A 19916-nucleotide genomic window follows, 5' to 3' on the forward strand; every position below is an offset into this window, starting at 1 on the left:
TTTCCATGGTTTCCAAGACACCATAATGCCCTAGTTTTCCTCCTATGTCTCTGGCTGCTCCTTCTCAGTCTCTTTTGCTAATTCCTTCTCCTCATCTCCACCAATAAACAATGCACCCAGGATTATTTACTTTAGTGGATTATCAAGTCTCATGACTTTAAGTACAATCTCTATGCCAATGACCCCACCTCTAAACTACATAATCCTATATCCAACTGTCTTCTCAATATCCTCCCTTGAAATCTAATAGATATCTCAATCTTAATATGACCAAAATTAAACTTTGAATGTTCCCTCTCAACCCTGGTTCTCTTACATTCATTCTATCTCAGGGTACCTCTATTCTTTCAGTTCCACAAATTTTGAAGAGGTTCTTCACTCCTCTCTTTCTCCCTACCATACGTCCAGTCTGTCAGAAAATCCTGTCAGTTCAACCTCTAAAATAGAATTGGGTCACTTCTTAACCTTCAGCTATGACCACCTTTGTTTAAACCACCCTAATCTCTTCCCTGCATTATTGCAGTAACCTTCCAACTGGTCTCCTTGCTTCTGCCCTTGACCCACTGTGGTCTGTGCACAGCACGAGAATGCTTCTCTTCATGTTCTGTCACTCCTCTGCTCAAAATCCTGCAAAAAATCCTTTCAAAGTGCACTCCATGGCTTACGAGGCACTTTTTCATTTGTCCCCATCATCTCTCTGGCCTCCTCTCCTTCATCTCTTCCAGTAGTCCACCCTCCTCTAGCCTCTTTTTCCTTCTTCATGGACTTTCACTATTTCAATCTACATTAAATGCTCTGAGTGCCCTTTACCTCATCACAGCAAAAAAAAAAAAAAAAAATTGCATTTATTTAATCAAATTTGGAGCTTTTATTTATATTCATGAGCCTTGAAACATAAAGTTCTCGACGTATGTTGAATTCACTTTGGGGGTCACACAGCAGGCATCCTCTAGTACAGCAGAAGGGCTTGCCTGACAGCCCATTGCAAGAGATCTAACAACAAATTAAAATACCACCAAGAAATAAATAATGGTTTTAGCTACGAACTCTAAAGGTAAATGTCTAAATTACAGATATTGATTTGCGATCAACTGCTTCTCATTAGAATTTATTTGCTTAATAAAGATCATTTTTATTTAATGGTGGTTAATAATTCACCCTTTCAACACCAAGGAATCTAACCAGTATGATAGTGAGGTTGATGATAATTATAGTATGATAGGAGCTCATATTTAAAACTTTTTGATAGAATATATGTGTAGAATAAATTTTTTCCAGAAAGCTTAATATTCATCATACTGTTAAGTTATCACAAAAATTGTCTGAGGTATGTATTATTGTTATCCCATTGGCCCTTGAAGAAACTGAAGCTTAAAGAGATGATTTATCTCTCCCAAAGTCGTTCACTCAGTTGCAAATCCAGGTCTCAAATTCTATCTGACTTTGGAAATGACATTCTTAATATTGTTCATATTGTTGTTTTAGAAAAATAACTCTAGCAATAAGTGAAAAGCAAAAGCTAACTAGAAAGAGAAAATAAGCCAAGAGCCTAGTGCAATAGTCCAGGTAAGAAATTAACAAGGTCTGGTGTTAAGCACTGACTATGGAATGACATAAAGAGAAAGGATTCTGGGGCCATTTGTGAGATTAAATTAACCAGATTGGAACATCCATTGGATGTAAAGGATAAGAAAGAGACAGGAGTCAAGGTGAATCTTGAGTGACTAGGCAGATGAAGATAACATCATCGAACACAAGGCATGTAGGCAAAGGAACAAGTTTTACTGGGACACTCAGAGAAGTGATTGGAGCTTAAGATATAAATTTTGGAATCAGTTTCATTTCAATAATAGCTAATACTATGGGGATAGATATCTTGACCCAAGGAGAGAACCGAGAATCTGTAGAAACATGAAATAAGGAAAAAAACCAGAATCCCAGAAAAATTTCAGATATGCTATGAGAATTTAAGGAAGGCAAAGTTTAATTCTGGCTGAGGGCATCAGGAAAAGCATCTTGGAGGCGGGATATACAGCAGAATTTAAAAATATAAATGAGGAGAATAGTAGAGAAAGGAAATTCCAGGTCGAGAACAGTTTGAATAGTAGTTGGTGGATGTTGCTTCAGAAACTTAGTGTATACACAGGGAGGATAAAGTTGTAGTGGGAAGAAGAGAAATTGTGCAGTGGTTGGTAGAGCTGGAGAGGTGAAGAAGTCAACTTGCAGAAGATGTGTATTGGTATGGAAGGAAGAATTTCTAGCAGGAGAGTTATGTGATGAGTTCTGAGTTTCAGGAAGAAAGCTTGTGGAAGCCTCCCCATGGGAAAACAAGAGGATCTGACCTTTTCCAGGTCAAATCTGCAAATGATCGTTGTGTTAGGGAACCAAGGAAGAGTGTTTTAGGCTTTCTTAGGCAGAAAAGGAGGTGGAAGCATGTATTTTCTTTTTCATAAATCCTACGAAATCTTTAATTCAGACCTCTATCTGACCCATGAACTAAACAAATGGACTCATTAATCATCTAATTATGAAATATCTGCCTTTTAACTTGAACAAATTTATAAACTAGTTATGACAGCATTTCAGAAGAAAAATATCTTTCATCATCCCTCTAACTTAAAGAACAGTCTTAAATTATATATTATTTACAATGTTAAAAATCTGGAAATTGTTCAAAAGTTTGCCACGCTGAAGAATAAATTATTTGTGACTTTATAATTATTTATACTTCAGATATGATGTATTTATTCTTACGAGTAGATAAATTAAATTTTAAAAAGAGTTTTTTTCTGATCTAGGAAGTTACATAGCTTCCTTTACTTACAGATCTCTGATTTATGACACATATTTTACACTGTATTTTATTTTTTTAAATACTCTAAAAATTGTTATTTCTAGAAATAGTTCTGTTTATCCAGGCTATTAAGTTTTCTCAAAGCAGTTTAAAGAGATTCTTCCATTATATTTTGCTTTTTTATTTTATATAGTACACATATTTTTTTTTTCAGAAACACTAATATTGAAATGCTTTTGATTGTGAATTTCCAGGGAATATAGAAATAATATTATCAAAACACACACACACACACACACACACACACACACAAAGAATAGAAAGAATCAGAAAGTTTGCGATGACATTTTAAATAAAGATGTTTTAAAGTTTCATGTCCTTTGTTTGCTGTTTTCAGAAAGAGTCAGAAGATTTGCTAGCTAATATTGACAGTTGTTTCGAAAAGTTTTTACAGAAGTTTGGAAAGAAATATGACTCTTCCACGAGGGAAGGGGAGCAGGGGTTCCGCTGGGCTGACTATAACCTTAAGCAGCAGAGCCGGAAATGGAAACTTATTCTTCTGAGAGTTGACAGCGGTGTACTGTACTTTGCAGACTTCCCCTGGAGAGTCTGTTGCTAAACTTGTGCTCAGCAATGTTCATAACTGATTCATGCTCTATAAAAGAGAGGTCAAGGGATGTTTAAGTTCATTTATTTTAACAACCTGAGAATTTGAGTCCAATGGGATTAGAATCCCCTCTCACCTCCCTAATGAAGCCACTGTGCAATTACTATTCCCATGAGTTGTCCTGGTATCTTTTTGATTTCTGTGAAGTACCACAAAGACGAGAGATGCTATAATCAGAATCTGAATGCATTTACCACATATGAAATGAATGACTGACACTTGGATGAGGCCTTTGAAGTCACTAGTGTGTAGCCCTGTATTAAATCTTAAGAAAGATTAATTTTTATTATTTTTAAAGTAAAACATACATATGCTCTTTCTACACTCCAGTGATTCATTGTTCACACTTCGGGAGAACCCCCAACCCACTCTGGAGGTTATTCCTCTAGACTATTCAGGCTAAAAGAGGAAATCTGGTTGGAAATAAAAGCAAAAAACCATTTGCTGATGAAACAATTCAGTTATCTCTTGGAAATTAACACTTTTGAGCAGAGAGCAGCATTTTGTTCAAAATAAATTTATTCACTAAGCAAGAGCTATTCACTTAAGCAAATCTCCTTTAAATTGACAATCAGGCTGACTTTATCTTTTTTTTAATCATATATATATATAAATCCAGTAAAATGGACCATAAGATATTTCTCTATTTTGTGTTGAAAATTTAGTTTACCGTGTTCGTGGATGAAGTGGAGGGTTGAAAGTGCACTTTTGGGGAAATAGGTATGGTTAAAGAAATTGAAGAATTGCTTCTTGGTGGCTAGATAGGAAAACAGTGCCAGAGTCTGTCTATTGCCAAATTTTATTTCTCCTTTTACTACAAACAGAACTTATTATTTCTGTAAAGGATTTTGGTGATCATGTATTAATCCAATTCGCCTACTTCACAAGAGGCAAAAATGATTTAAACGACTTGCCTGTTGTTACACAGTTAGGGACAGAGTCAAAATCAGAATCCAGTTTTCCTCACTGTTGCTCCATTTATTCCATATTTTCTCACTTATGAAGAACACCCCATAAGTGCCCTTTGCATAAGTGCTTGGCACCTCGACGCCAAGGTGCAAAGCACTTATGCAGATTATTTACTATCAATAATTTATTGTATTTAAACATATGAACATGGCATGTCTTTGAGCATTCAGGCAATTAAAAAATAGTTCTGTTTTATAAGGCATCCTTTCTTGATGTGCTGTTCGTTGTCTTGGAATTTATCTGTAAGATATGTCTAAACTGCTTCATGAAACTCCACGTTTCCCTGACATCTAACAACCTTACCGTTGTCTTTCTTTTTTTTCCTTTTTTTTTGGGGGGGGGGACTTTAATTTCTTTTCTTTTAAAAAAATTTTATTTTAATTTCAACTGTACAGTACATTGGCTAGACATTTATATAGTTTACAAACGATCCCCCTAATTGCTCTCTCTCTCTCTCCTCTGGTTCTCCACTTAGCCATTACATTACTGCTGACTACATTCCCAATGCTGTACTCCCCATCCTCATGACCATTCATCAACTACTAATTTCTACTTCTTTAACCGTTGTCTTTCAATGAGCAATTTATAGTCCTAGCTTCAAAATCCCAAAGATGGGATAGATGATAGATAGATAGATAGATAGATAGATAGATAGATAGATAGATAGATAGATAGATAAAGCATATCTGGGATAATATGAGTAATGTAATGACCCTGAGATAAGACACTCTAGAAAGTGTTATCTGGTTATGCCCATTGGTCAATGGTTATTTTGGTAGACTGTGTTAGTGGCCACAGGAGAAAAGTACGTGACAGGGTGTAAAAAAATGGAGAACTCCAGTGTAGGTATTGCAGCTTCATTGTAGGCTGTCTGTAGCATGAATGCATGCCTACTTGCTGGTTCAGAACCTCGTGCTGCCATTGCTCTGCATGCATGGCAGGTCTAATAGTACTAGATTTTGGCACTTCTATTGACAGCCCAAGGCAAGGTGCTGTCCTTGCCTTGTGCAGGAGGACTTGCTATCAGAGAGGCTAAATTTGTTCTCTAAGGACAAAATAGTGTAATTGTATCACAGATGGAGAAGGGTTTCCTCAACTGGATTTTGCAGAGACGGTGTAGGACATTAGGGTTGCTTGAACTTGGAGAACCTTTACCAGGTGAGTATGCCTCAGATGATGCCAACATCCTACTGTCTCAAAACCAGCATCCAGGGATCCATCCAGAGTTTAGTAGGGCTGCCTCACTGACACCTGAGAAGCTCAGGGAAATGTTGGTCACCTTGGGAAAGAAACAATGTGATTCCTCAAAGTGAGTATTGACTTTCATTGCAATCCTACCTCATGAGAAGGATGAGAGGGGCACTACAGCAGGAAGAGAATTCAGCTTGTGCGTCTTGCTTAACTACAAATCTAAAGATGAAACACCAAAGCCATGGGTATCAAGAGGGACTGAGCTGTCATATCAGTTATTGATATGACTGGGAGATGTAAAGAGAATCAGAGATAAAAGGAGCTAACACATATCAACCAACTACCAGGAGCTAGGTGCTCTGCTTAAAAATGCACATACCTTATCTTATCATGAATTGTTATATAACTTGAGAGGTAAATATCTTTCCTTCGGTAAGGGTGAAGAAACACAGAAAGATTAAGACACTCATCCATAGTCACACAGTTTTCTTCTGGTAGAGCAGGGGTCAAATTAGGGTGTTGGAGACTTCAAAGCTCATGTTCTTTCTGGGACATTGCACAGATGAGTAAGTGAATAAGTAAATAAACTGGACTATTTATTTTTGTAGGAAATTACTCTCTTAGTAAAATAAACAAATTAACTAATAAATAAAATGACTCGGAGGAGTCTTGGTTTTAGGTGTGCTTCCTACCGGCACGTATATTCCCTGTTGATGATCAACCTACATTGACAATGTTGATATAATCTATGACAACACTACCTTATAATTTGTTCTCGTTCCACACAGAGAAATAGGAGTTGAGGAGTAACAGAGAAGGAGAAAGGAAGATAGAACTAGGCACCAGACCCTTCTTTCTGGCTAAGATCTGGGAAGGGTCATGACCTCATGCTCAGAGCAGTGAATGCCATAGCAAATTTCTGCATCCTCCTCTCTTAGAAAAATTCCCCAGAAATTTATTTTGAAAATTTAAAAGTAATTTTTTCCCTTTCTCAATGTCTAAGCTTTTCTTTTCAACTATCATGATTATACTACATTAAAAAATAAACTACAGTTACTCCTATATTAAATGCTTTTGTATTTTTAATGCCTGCAAGGCAAACACAGGTGGAAGAATCAAAGCAAAGGCTGTAAAACAAATGAAAACTCATAGCATTAGCAGAGAAAGAGACAAAACAAATTACAAGATTTTCTTGTATATATTTTCATAGTTTAGCTTACCACAAAATTCAGCCACTCTTTTTTTTTAACTTAATAAATTAAGCAATTGAACTTTGAATATAAGACAGGTCATCAGACAGACCAAATCAGTTACTTAGTCATTCCACCCTTATGTTCTTCTCCACTTTTGTTTGGCAATTACACCTAGCAGGCTGCAAGATGTGTGAGCTCTGGGTGCAGAAGACAGGAGAAAAAGAAAATGAATCAGCCTGGCACCCACTGCTTCGGGCCCTGTCTAAGAACCACTGGGAGGCAGGAAACTGGGAATTCTTACATTCTGCTACAGTGGCTGAAGTCAGCTTTTTTATGTGTCTAAATGGGACATAAATTATTGTTAACTTAAAATAGAACATGGTGATTTAGCATGGTTTTAATTGGATTTGGGCAATAAAAATACCCTTTGCTACTGAAAAAGGAACGCGAAATTTGAAAATGAAGGTTATGTAACCTCTTTATGGCAAAAGAGCAGTCTTTGAAAGGTTGTTCTCACAATAGAAGCTGATTTTATATTCCTAATGAGGCATGGGAGACAAAATCTACTCTCCAAATGTCTCAACTCTCTTCAGTGTTCTCTATTTAATTAGAATTATTCCCTATACTAACCTCTCCAGCTAGCAATCTAATAACCATTAGCAGAATTTATTTACTGTTTAAATTGCTACTTAAAGTTTAGGCTTGGTTCCAAAGATTTAGGCAGGTAACGAAGAGAAGGTTTAGTCTTTTAAGTCAAATCCTTGCCTCATCTCTCCCTTCCACGTAAGTACAAGAACTTTCCTTGTAAAACAAAACAAAACAAAACTCAAAGTCTTAAGAAAAGAGACTTTTTGGAGGGGAGGGGGCAGGGATAAGGGGTGATGAGACAAGCAGATAATTCTATGTGTCTGAATATACTTGCAAATCTGTTGAATTTGGAAACAGTTTAAGTAGATTCTTTTTTTCTTGTTGGTAAACACATTTGCAAATGTGAATCTTAGATTTTAATAATGTATGAGACAGACAACAAAGAACAACAATCAAAATAGATCTGCCACACTCAATAGGGCAGCATCTTTTCATTTCCTATAGGAAAAAAATTAAAGCTACAGTAGTAACCAACCTAGAATTGGGCAAGTTCACAGTTATTACTCCAGTATATACTTTTGGTAAGCTTTATTTAGAAGTTCTATCAAATTCAAATAGAATATAAAATTTAGTGTTTTAGATTTTAAATTTATAACCCTTTTAATTTTTAGATTAGTCTGATTAGAACAATTATGAAATAATTTCATTCTATAGTTACTAGGATTAGGAAAATCAATGAAAATAAAATAGTGTGTTTCTATATGATAACTAACCAGGAATTAAATGGCAAATTTACTCAAATTAAATTTTGAATAAATCATTATATAAATTGTTCTTAAGTTTAAGTGCCATAAAGGAACACTTTTATATTGTTCAACTACTTGTTCAATTCTGGTTCATTAAATGCAACACATAGGATAAAAAAATATATATTTTCATGGTTTCTCTTTATAGGTTTCCAAGTTAAGTAATTAATATATCATAAATAAAAAAAGGTCTGTGCATTTTTTCATTATTGTATAGGATTAGAATTGCTGAGACTAATTAGATGAGCTCTATTGCTAATGCACTGATTTGAAGGAATAGTAGCAATGATGATGACAATTACAACAAAAATTGTATTAGACCCCATGTAAGAAGTTAGTTTGGAACAGCCCAATTTTAAATAATAATTTGTGGCCTATCTGTGAAGATGCCGGAACAAAAATATCATCAATGCAGAAGACATTTAAGAGATGTTTCTCGTAATCATTGATAGAAAAAATGACTGTGATATGATCGAAACATAGGACTTGGAATCAAAAGTCTGAGCTTGAAGATATTTTCACTCACTTACTATATGATTTGGAGCTAAGTATATATGATTCTCTCATCTACAGAAACTCTGATTTCCTCTTATGTAAAATAGGACTATTAATATCTGTCCTACAAGCATCTCAGGGCTAGCTGTGAGGAAGAAAAGTCAAATGAGATACTGTGCGTAAAAAGAACAAGTCAAAGGTAGAGTACTGTACCATAAAATGCAATTGATTACTTGCATAGATGTGGCCCCAAATATCAAGGTCTCAGTCTAGAACTCAGGGGGAAAAAACAGAAATAAGGTACATTGGTACATAATGGTATTTAATCTAAAATGTTTTTATTTCTATCCTGCTTTATCCTATGAAGAAAGTGAAGTGGCTAACAACCAAAGCTGCTATTTTATTAAGTGCTTTGTTTATTTGGCATGTCTTCATGCCAAAATATTGCAAATCTAAGGCATGTGCTAGATACTGGGGATAAAATAGATTCTTGCCCTGTCAAGGATTATATGAACCAAGTTAAATAAGGCAGTGGTGATATACCATAGTTTTAATTTTGAAACAATTCACGAAAAGAATAGTTTTAATCTCTTTTATCTGCGAATAAATTGATGCTCAGAGATGTTAAATAACCCCCTAAGGTCATTCAGCCAGCCAGTGGTGGCACCAACATGAGATGCCATCTATCAAGTTTCAAAGTCAGTGATTTTGTAACCTTGTAAATCTTCACTTCTTTAAAATGACTTTTTCTCTTCTCTTTCTCCTTGATTCAAACTGGCCTTGGGCTCATTGCTTCTTTTCTTTCCTTATCCTGCATACTGCATGACCACTCCCTTAATCATGAAGCCCTTAGGTCATCATCAAAACAGCCTTAGGAACAAAGCTTCAGGTCTGTGGACCACAAAAACAGAGTTTCCCTCAAACTAAAGATAACATGTGGCAGCTCCACACCCATGAAGGCAGAACTACGCCTTGACTGACATCAAGACCTGAAGCAATGATCAACTGCCTCCTACCCTAGCCCTGACCAGTCAGAAGCCCCACAACCCCTTAGTTTCCATGACGACTCATTTTTCCCTATATAATCTGTACCCCTGAGACACTCGGGGAGCCAGGCCTTTGAGCGTTTGAATGATAGCTTGCCTGTGTCTCCAGGACTTGGATATCTCTAATAAACTTTACTTTCTTTACTACAAAACCTGCACAAATCTCTTCTTTGGCTTAGACTCATGCAGACAGATGAACACTTTTTCTGTTCCAGTAACAATTTTGATTCTTACATATTGCTTCAAAATAAAGTTTTTGGTGCTTTCCTACAGACCCACGAAAGCTCTAATAGGTAGTTCAGACATTAAATTGTTCTATTAGTTATTTATGTACACAGTGATTTTTTAAATACATCAGTTTTCAGAAGAAAATATATTTTATATTCTTTAATATGGCTTTCTGTTTAATACAAAGAGTTTAATGTCCCATTTTTTAAAGTTCATTCCTTTTGTCACCAGGAAATGAATTATGATGTATTGATGAAAGCCTAAAGGCAAAACAAATCGGATATAACTATTCTAATTAAAAACCAAGTGATTCCCTAGATCCGTGTTGTTTGTGATGATGAATTTTGTATGTCAACTTGGCTGAACCATGGTACCCAGCTATTTGGTCAAACATTATTCTGGGTATTTCTGTGAGGATGATTTTGGATGAGATTAACATTTAAATTGTCAGACTTTGAGTAAAGTAGATTGCTCTCCACAATGTGGGTGAGCCTCATCCAATCAGTTGAAAGTCTTACTAAAACAAAGACTTATCTCCTCCAGGAAAGATGGAAATTCCACCAACAGATGTCTTTGGGCTTGAACTGCAACATTGGCTCTTCCCTGGGTTTCCAGCCTACCTGCTCAATCTGCAAATTTGGATTTGCCAGCCTCCATAGTCACATGAGTGAACTTCTTAAAACAAATATCTTGTGGGTTCTGTTTCTCTGAAGAACCCTGACTAAAACACTGCTCAATGGGAGATAAGCAGGATCTGTATAACTAGTATGGAAATGCAAAATCTCAGACCCCTCCCTTGACCTATTGATCAGAATCCACATTTTAGCAGCATCTCCAGTAGACTGGTGTCAGTTAAGTTAGAAAAATCCTACCCAGGATGATCAGAAATTCAAGATTTTTTTTCCTTTTATGTTTGTAAGTATATCTCTGCTAGACTTGACACCTGTATTCAAGGCATTGAAGGTCCTTTTACTTCAGGTTAGTTGAGTGCTTTGGGTCAGTGACAGTGTTAATGAGAAAAATTGTTCCTAGTTCTATTTGATTACTACCACCACATGTTTAAAAAAATTGATAAAACTCTTTCCAATTCTGTGATCTAAATCATTGCCAATGGGAAAGCCTAGTACATATTTCTGTTTGGATTAATGGAGTAGATTCATAGGCTGCCCACATAAGAAAAAATATTTTGAAGGGTTATGAGTATCTAGATAAAATATGTATACATATAAAATCATAATAGACCCACTTCCATGATGGTTGGATTTTCGTTAATAAAAACTCGTTCATTCAAAAGACTTGTAGAGAGCATCTACTTTGTGCCAGGCATTGTGATAAGCACTAGAGACTAAAAGAAGTCTCATTCCTGTCTTTAAAAACCTTACAATCAGCCCAGTAGATGGCTAATGTAAGAGAAATACCATGATACAGCTGTCTCCCACTAATGTCCATGAAAGGAGGAAGAGACAAATTTTTCTTTAGCTGAATTTTTCTTTTCTAATTTATTCCACGTAAAATAATCAGCTGAGTTTTCCAAAATGGGTACTTCTTCATACCTCTTCTTTCTTAGACATTGTTAGTATATCTTCACTTTTATTGAATTCACTTATTCATTTATTCATCAAATAGTTATTGAGCACATCCTATGTACGAAGTGCTGGCCTTGGCCCTGGAAATCCAGCAGTAAACCAAATAATAAAGGTCTCATGGAGAGGAAAGTTAAATACTCACACATATAATTATATACCTACATTGGCAACATGTGCTATGAAAGAAAAGGAGTGAATAATATTACAGCAAATCACAAGAGGACATTATCTAGACTAAGAGCTTCCCTGAGAGGTGATATTTTCACTGATTCTTAAAGGAAGGGTAAGAGTTTCTCAGATGAATGGATGTGGGATGAGGGTAAAGGAAGAAGATTCCTTGGAAAGGCAGTAGTATTTTTGTGATGGATGAGATCAGAAAAAAGAGAGAATGCCAACACTTATAGCTCTTGTGTAACCGGGCAGAAGAATAGGTATCGGAATGGAGAAGAACCAGATCACTCAGGACCTTGAAAAGAACTGGAACTTTGTTCAAAGAGCAAAAGGAAGTCATCAAGTCTGTTTTAACAGGGATCAGCTAGTTTAGAATACCTTTTTGAAGAATCACTCTTACCGTCAATAACAAAATGTTATGGAATTGGCTAAAAATGGATTTGGGGATAAAATACAGGTTCTTTAGTTTGACATTCAGATCCCTCTGAGAAGAGGCCAAATCTGTCTTTCTAGTCTTCATTTCTACTTCTCCCTTACATTAATGTTCATTTCAGCCAAACTGGTCCACTCGCTATCTCCTGAACAAAACTTTGCTCAATCCTGATTTCTGGCTTTCCAGAATACCTTCTCACTACCTATTTTCAAGAGCCAGGGAAAATTTCTTTCTTTCTTTTTTTTAATGCCTACAGCACCTGGTATTTCTAGGTGGCCTCCCATCCAAGTTCTAATCAGGCCCAACCCTGCTTAGCTTCCAAGATCAGATGAGATCGAGCACATTCAGGGTGGCATGGCCGTAGTTTCTATTATTATTATTATTATTATTTTTTTTTTTTTTTTAAGAGCCAGAGAAAATTTCATCTATCTTTGGTACCCTGGTTGAACATTATTCTTTTCTCTACATATCCCAACTACGATATTCCTGAAAATTTAAGACACTGTAGATTGTAAGAGACACTGATATTTTTGAACCACAAAGAAAGTGAATATTTTTTATTTTATTTATTTATTTATTTATTAGATTTTGACTCCTACAACACCTGATCTTCCTAGGTGTCCCCCATCCAAGTACTAACCAGGCCTGACCCTGCTTAGCTTCCGAGATCAGATGCGATCGGGCTTGTTCAGGATGGCATGGCTGTAGATAAGAAAGTGAGTAAATTCATAACAAAACCTTAATGTTAGCCTGTGGAGGTACATAAATTGGTCATACTAGCTTAGCATTGCTTTGAAATTTCTCTCATCTATTTATCTACTTGTGGGTCTCTCCCTTTCTTAGGTCCTATAAAGCGCTTACTTGCTTTTTTTAAAAAAAAAAAAAAAAAATAGATTGCAATTTATCCAATAACAATATTTTTCCTTACTCTTATATTGAAGCCCAGTAATGAAATATTTAATATCCTTGTTTTTTAGGTACATGATAAATTTTCATTTCTATGTTGTTTCATGAAGACATTCTAAACAACGATTAAACTTAAAATGTATAAAACCAACAATGCATATTAATTCAACTGGAGTGGGACAATATGAATAGCTATGATCATATTTAAGCACTATGATGACAGTTTTGCCATGACCGTTGCCTATATGCCAATGCTGGGCTCACCAAATGAACTAATACTACGAGTCCCCACCTCCCCTGACAAAAACAAAACAAAACAAAACCATCTACATTGCTAGCATTGTCACACATTCAATCCTGAAGTTATCAATTGAGACCATGAATGAATTCCTCAAGTTCTTTTTTCTGATGTGCTCTCAAAGTAAATTAACATTGGATAAAAACAAAGTATATAAACCTATTGACATTGCTGTTTGCTTTCCCAGAAATATTGCAAAATTCTGTATGTGCACAGAAACACACACACATACATGCCTATATACATGCATATATCTCTATGGAGAAACTGTAGAAAATTGAATGCATAATATTATTAACAATATTCATTTAACAGTTCTCTGTTAACAAGGTACTTTATTTGAAGGGTGGTATCTCATTTAATTGTCAGACCACAAATGAAGTATGTATTATCACCCAGTTTGCAGGGAAGAAATTGAACCATAAAGAGGTTAAGTAACCTGTCCAAGAAGATAAATGACCTATGGTTCTATAGCCAATGTTTTTCCTAATAAGCCATATGATTTCCACATCATTAATATCTTATAGGTAGTTAATACCCAACAATAATAGTTTTATACACATCCCTTTTCAGACTTCTATCAAAATTATAGCTAGTCTGATTTAGAGTTATATGTCATATGAAAATTTTCATTACTTTACAGAGAGACTTACCTGTGTCTTTTTTTCAAAAGAAGTTTATTTTAAAAATATGCTTCAATTTGTCAACTACTTAGGTGAGTGGGAAGAAAACAGCATGTTAGCTAGCACCTATCAACAATTAAAGATAAGTCTACAAAGAAAAGGGATTTCTGTACAGATTTTTAATCTTAACAATCCAACATTCTTTTTAAACTAGAGTATTATTTACAATGATTTATACTCTACTTTTTCTCCAAGAGCTTTAAAATAGCTTAATGTAAAAGATAGTATACATGCCACAGATTAATCAAGACTAAAGTAAGCTAGCTAATAATTTGAATTACAAAATTATACTAAATTAAGATTTTTACTTGGTGTGTCTTTTTAGGTGACAAAAGTATCTCGTGAATTTTATGAGACAGCTCACTTATTTCTGCTGCTTGAAACAAATATATGTCCATTAAGAAATGTCAGAAACAATTACGACACCAGTAAATTCTAAAGATGTGCATCTCTTGAATGTGCACGTTTTATACAGATATGTCTTATATATAAATAATACATAATATACACATACACATATTTATTAGGTGCCAATTTTCTGTAACTAAAATCTCTTATGAAGAAACATTTATTTGAAATTTATCAATCCTTTTGGCTTCATGTCAATTCTTTTTTGTTCTTTTTACATTCAAGAATGAATCCCTTTCTCTCTCACACCTGGCTATCTGTGGACTCCTACCCACCAGCATGATTTTAGAGAATGATTCAAATCCTCTTGCAGATATATCCCCCTCTGAAAACACTTTCATACCACAGCCAAGATAGTTCGTTTCTCCCTCTACAGATGTATTGTAAGTCTGTTAACACATGTATTATGCTCCATAGTAAACATTTGTTTTGTTGTCCTACAGAGAAGTTCTAGGAGAACAAGAGATATTGTCTTATATCTCCAGTATTTTACACTGTGCTTGAAGTTAAAAAAAAAAAAAAATCAAACTGAAATACAAAATACTAGTAAATATTCTTTAGTACTTACTTTGTACCAATCACAAGGGTTAATATTTCACACATATCTCTTCAACTTCACAACAACCTTTGGGTCAAGAAATTATTATCTCAGATAAAGCCATTAGGCTTAGAGAAGTTAAGTAACTTGCCTGTGACTACACAACTAATAAGTAACAGAGGAGGGCATTTGCACTGGAGCTTGTCTCCAAAGCTTATGAACTTAAAATACTATGGGAAAGTACATATATTGAACTTATATAGATATTTACAAATATAGGGCATTTATCCACTAGAATTTCAGAGGCCAAGCATTCAGAATGAAAATTCCAAAATTATGGTCATAGCGATCTCCTTTTGTCTTTTGGTCTTACCCTCCCTCACACAGCTGACAGCCTTCCTTGCTATATGTTAGAAGGATATATTACATTCTCCCCACTGCTCCCAGTTTTTCCTGCTGCAGAACTTATGAAACTCGATAATATTGGCATTTTGGGCTGAATAATTCTATGTTATGGGGGACTGTCCTGGGCATTGTAGAATGTTTAGCAGCAGCCCTGGCCTCTACCTACAGGATGCCAATAGCTCCTCCCTCCTTACTCCCAGTAGTGAAAAACAAAATGTCAAATGTCCTCTTGGGGGATGAAATTGCCTAAGACAGAAAATGGGTAATATTATGAGTCATCTTCTGTGACTTAGAATCTGAGTCTTAGATTATTAGCTTCCAAAGATTCTGAGCATCATCCTTAATTTGCTAGTGCAGTCACAGATCCAGTGAATGCTTTTTCTCTTCTCTTACTGTAACATCTTTTACATTGAAGATACACAATAAATATTAAATCAGTGACAAGTAATTGCATCTAGGGCCTGCAGTTTTGATTGTTCATGTGGAAGGGCTAAGGCCCAGAAGACACATTGTTGAGTTATTATCTTCAGACTTTTCGTAGGCGATTAGAATCAGACCAAGAGTCTTTAAAAGAATCCATTTCCAAAATTTAAGCTTAACAGTATAGTGTTAATGTTTGGAGCTAAATCAACCAGGCGCTATCCTAATTATGTAGGTCAGAATCCAGGTGACATCTAGACCTGAATGCAAATGTTGATTTTGTGGTTGCTCATGCTCCTAGAATCAGTTTCTCACTAGCAGAGTGATGATGGATCAGAGACAAACATCTCTTGGGACATCCTAGCCATTGATCACCAATGTAACAGATACTGGGTGTACCCCAATACACTGTATGTGCTACTGCTTGATGCATGTTAGGCTGCTTGGTCACTAGGCTTTATAGTGTTCACAGTTACCATTAGATATGAATCCTTAAATGCTGTTCTAATTTATAAGGCTGACTTTCTAACAGGAATGTAACTGCTTTATGCCTACTTTTAAGCAGGAAAGCTGGGTTTGGGACTACAAAGGGTACACTGAGCCTATTAAGAACTTGGGAGAAATGAGAGATGATACAAAGATGGTATTTGCCAGAACACTGCTTGACTGTAAGCCTTATTTAGGCAAATCAATAAACCAGATGTTATTTGAAGGACAAAATGTTAAGTCATATTAACTTAGGAGCCAGACATAGTCATCTAGGCTTTGAGAGCCATGTGGACCTGTGCAGCCAGAGCTCAGGCATTATTTTTTGGCAAGGTCAGAATTGTTCCCAAGTTCAACCACTTTCACATTATCACACCTTTTTTCTTAGCTTGATTATCCACACTTCATTCACAAGTGTTCATCCTACTCTACATACAGAAGCAGGCTAAAATTATGGTTTAATGATAAGAGCTGAATTCCAGCAAAAGCTGGGAGAGCAAGAATAGATCAATTTTTCCAACTTATTTCTTAGTTAAATATTTTTAAAATGTGTTTTGTAATGCATACTTTTTAGGGAAAGGTATTAGTGGATCATGAATCTTAAAATGAATAAACATAGCAAAACATAGCTGTCCAAATAATCCAGCATCTCTACATTTCATTTAGGATTTAGGATATTAGCATGGTGAACATAGTTTCATTTCATGAATAATGCTAATTCTGTTGCATCTCCTTTAGCAAAAAAAAAAATTGTTTTAAATTTAATTTTTAATTAAAATTTTTTCAATTTTTCTATTTAAATAGATGTAACCATTGCCGAGAACTGGTGATCAACCATTATTAAGAATACATCAGGGCTTTTCCCAATTTTTTGCACATGGTACCTTATTTGTGCCTTTGCTAACAAAGTTCTGCCATTTATTAAGAGTTGCTAACCTTTTCCTTTTGCATTACATCAACTAGCCCTGTGACTCGTAAGAAGTACCCAGTCAAAAAATGTTTAAGTTGAAATGCTAAACTATTTTGGTGCCCAAATTCCATTCCAAGTGGGCCTTTATATTAAGCCAAATTATTTATTCTTCTCTGTGTATTAGAACTGTTTTGAGAAATAAACCCTTTAAAGGTATGCTGAAGCCTTTACATGCCTCTCACCTAGCCAAGCCAGAGGCCAACACAACAGGCTTCATATTAATCTCCTTTAACAGTTTCTTAAAAAAACATGAGTTAGTTGCCAAATAAGACTGGTTTTTAAAAATTCTTTAGGTCAATCAAAGTGCAGTTTTAAATAAAAATGTGAAACATTTCCTAGCCAAGGATAAAAGTTCAAGTGCTACTCTTTTTTATTGGCTCTATTTCTATCTCCTTTTTCTTTTTTGATTCAAGTTAAATGAATATTTTAAGTTTAATTTTGACCATGAGTGCACTATAGTTAGTGGTATTCGCATGTCATCATTCCCGTGGTTGTCTCTCATGATGTAAGGAGGGTGGTGGTGTGGCATCCAAACAAAATCCAATTATAGGAGGTATATATAGTCCTACAGTTTTATCCTCCCATGAATGGCCAAACCAGTGTTTAAATATTCCAGATATATAGCTTCACGCTGATGACCAGTTAGGCCAAATCAGATTGACCTTATTTTAAAATTCTGCTCTGATCTTCAATCAACAGACTCATCCTTGGTATACTACAGATAATTGAGGCAATCGCCCCAAATAAAATAGAAATTAACATAACTTTTGCCTTAATAAATGATGAAAACAAACAATGGATACTGATACGATATTGATGTAACTAGTTAATGCCCTATTTTTATTTTTCTTTACTGAAATAGTATGAAATACCTGCAAAAGATAAAAAACTTATTGTTTTTGACCTATGCCAAACACTAAAGTTTTCAATGTTGAGACTTCTGCGTCTACATTCCGGTCCTTTTGCACAATAAAGAGAGGAAAGCAAATGACCAGTTGTGGATATAACAGCGAGTGAAACTCCAAACTGACCTATACACTCAAAGTTAATGATTATCAAACCCATTAACTATCGAATACCTCGTAACACTGGGCAAAGAACAAATTCATTTCTATGACATCAATATTTTCAACATATATGCTGGAGATGAGCAGTCTTTGAGACACAAGTGTACTAGAGAAAGGAACTACGCAAGAAGTTCGGTTGGGAGTACCTGCACTTGGTTTTTGCTTTTTTCTTTCACAGACAATCCCCAGAGCATGCTCTAACATGGCAGAAATTGGGCAGGGCCTTACAAAAAAATCTCCTCAAAACACATAAATGAGTGTTTTAAGTAACAATCAAGTTGTCATTCTTAAATGAATTTTAATATAGAGAATGTACAGGTTTCTAAAAAAATAAAAAGGCAAGAAACCAGAAAAATAAAGATTTCCCTAAATGTTTAGCAGTCAATTGACATGTTTGCTGTATTGTTATATTTTTAACCTAACACAATATCAAAATAATGGCCATTGATTTTAAACTCATATTTATGAATTTTCATGAACTTTAGAGATTAAAAACTTGAGGTGGTTATTCCTGCATATCTCGTGAGATGATTTGTAACATTTAAACTCTCTTTACCACACTGATGAGCACCAGCTGCTTTCAATCTATTTAAACATTTAATTTTCCATATTCTGAAAATGAATTCCACACTGGTTTATAGATTTACAAATCTTGCAAACTATCCAATGAATAAGAAACCCTGCCCTATTTTTAACATTCTAATTCCTCTTAGACCATTTGAAGGGTTAAATTTAGGAGTGGTAGAATTGCAACATCCAGTATCCCAAAATTGGAACTTAGAGTAAATCATTTCTAAATTAATTTAACCTTGTTTTTTTGGAGAACGTTTAGAGGAAAGTGAAGAGGCTTACAGCAATATAGGAGGCTATATAGTTCCTTGAAAGCCAATTTAAAAAAACAAAACAAAACAAAACAGAAGACGACCTGTATACTAAGACCTCTTAACCAAAGAGGAGCCTCAGAACAGGAAATGAGAGATTAAACAATGATAGGTAAATCATTTCCTAGACTTCCGGCGATTCTTGGCAGCAAAAGAGTGTGCTTTTGGAAGAAAAAATCATCAGACACAAAGTGACTAATTAATCAAGTGACTTACTACAAAGAAGAAAACCTGGTATTTGTTAAGATGGGCTTGTAGCAGCTTGCTGTGTTTGCTCCATAAAGACAACTGCAAACACTGAGTTTTTGCCATACTGCATCTTTTTCCCAAAGTAAAATTTTACAATTTTCTGGATAATCTGATTAAATAAATGGGGCCTCTCAAGTCAGCCTGCTTGGGCTTGAATTAACTAGGCTAACACAGGATGGATGACATTTCATTATCTCCTATACCTGAATCAAAAACAAGCTACATTTTCCACGTCTTTCCTAATATAAGAATCTGGTATCATGGTGATCAACTTGAGAGTCTAAAAACCAAATAGACTGGCAAAACATAGCCATGACTGCCTAAGACAAGAAAACTTTTTTTTTGCCTCAATCACAAACATTTCTACGTGTGTATACTGCATGCCTGACACACAGAGGACATTCAATACATTTGTTAAACTAAATGTGTTTCTCTGGT

At 35.2% G+C, this 19916-nt stretch overlaps 2 pseudogenes; both read right to left on the reverse strand.

Annotated features, from left to right (window-relative positions):
• Positions 1–12414: 12414 nt before the first annotated feature.
• Positions 12415–12533, reverse strand: LOC120622396 (uncharacterized; annotated as a pseudogene).
• A 226-nt stretch (positions 12534–12759) lies between these two features.
• Positions 12760–12877, reverse strand: LOC120622538 (uncharacterized; annotated as a pseudogene).
• Between the last annotated feature and the right edge of the window lie 7039 nt (positions 12878–19916).

Source organism: Pteropus medius, unplaced genomic scaffold (assembly GCF_902729225.1).
Source record: "Pteropus medius unplaced genomic scaffold, Ma_sr-lr_union100, whole genome shotgun sequence".
NCBI classification, from domain to species: Eukaryota; Metazoa; Chordata; class Mammalia; order Chiroptera; family Pteropodidae; genus Pteropus; species Pteropus medius.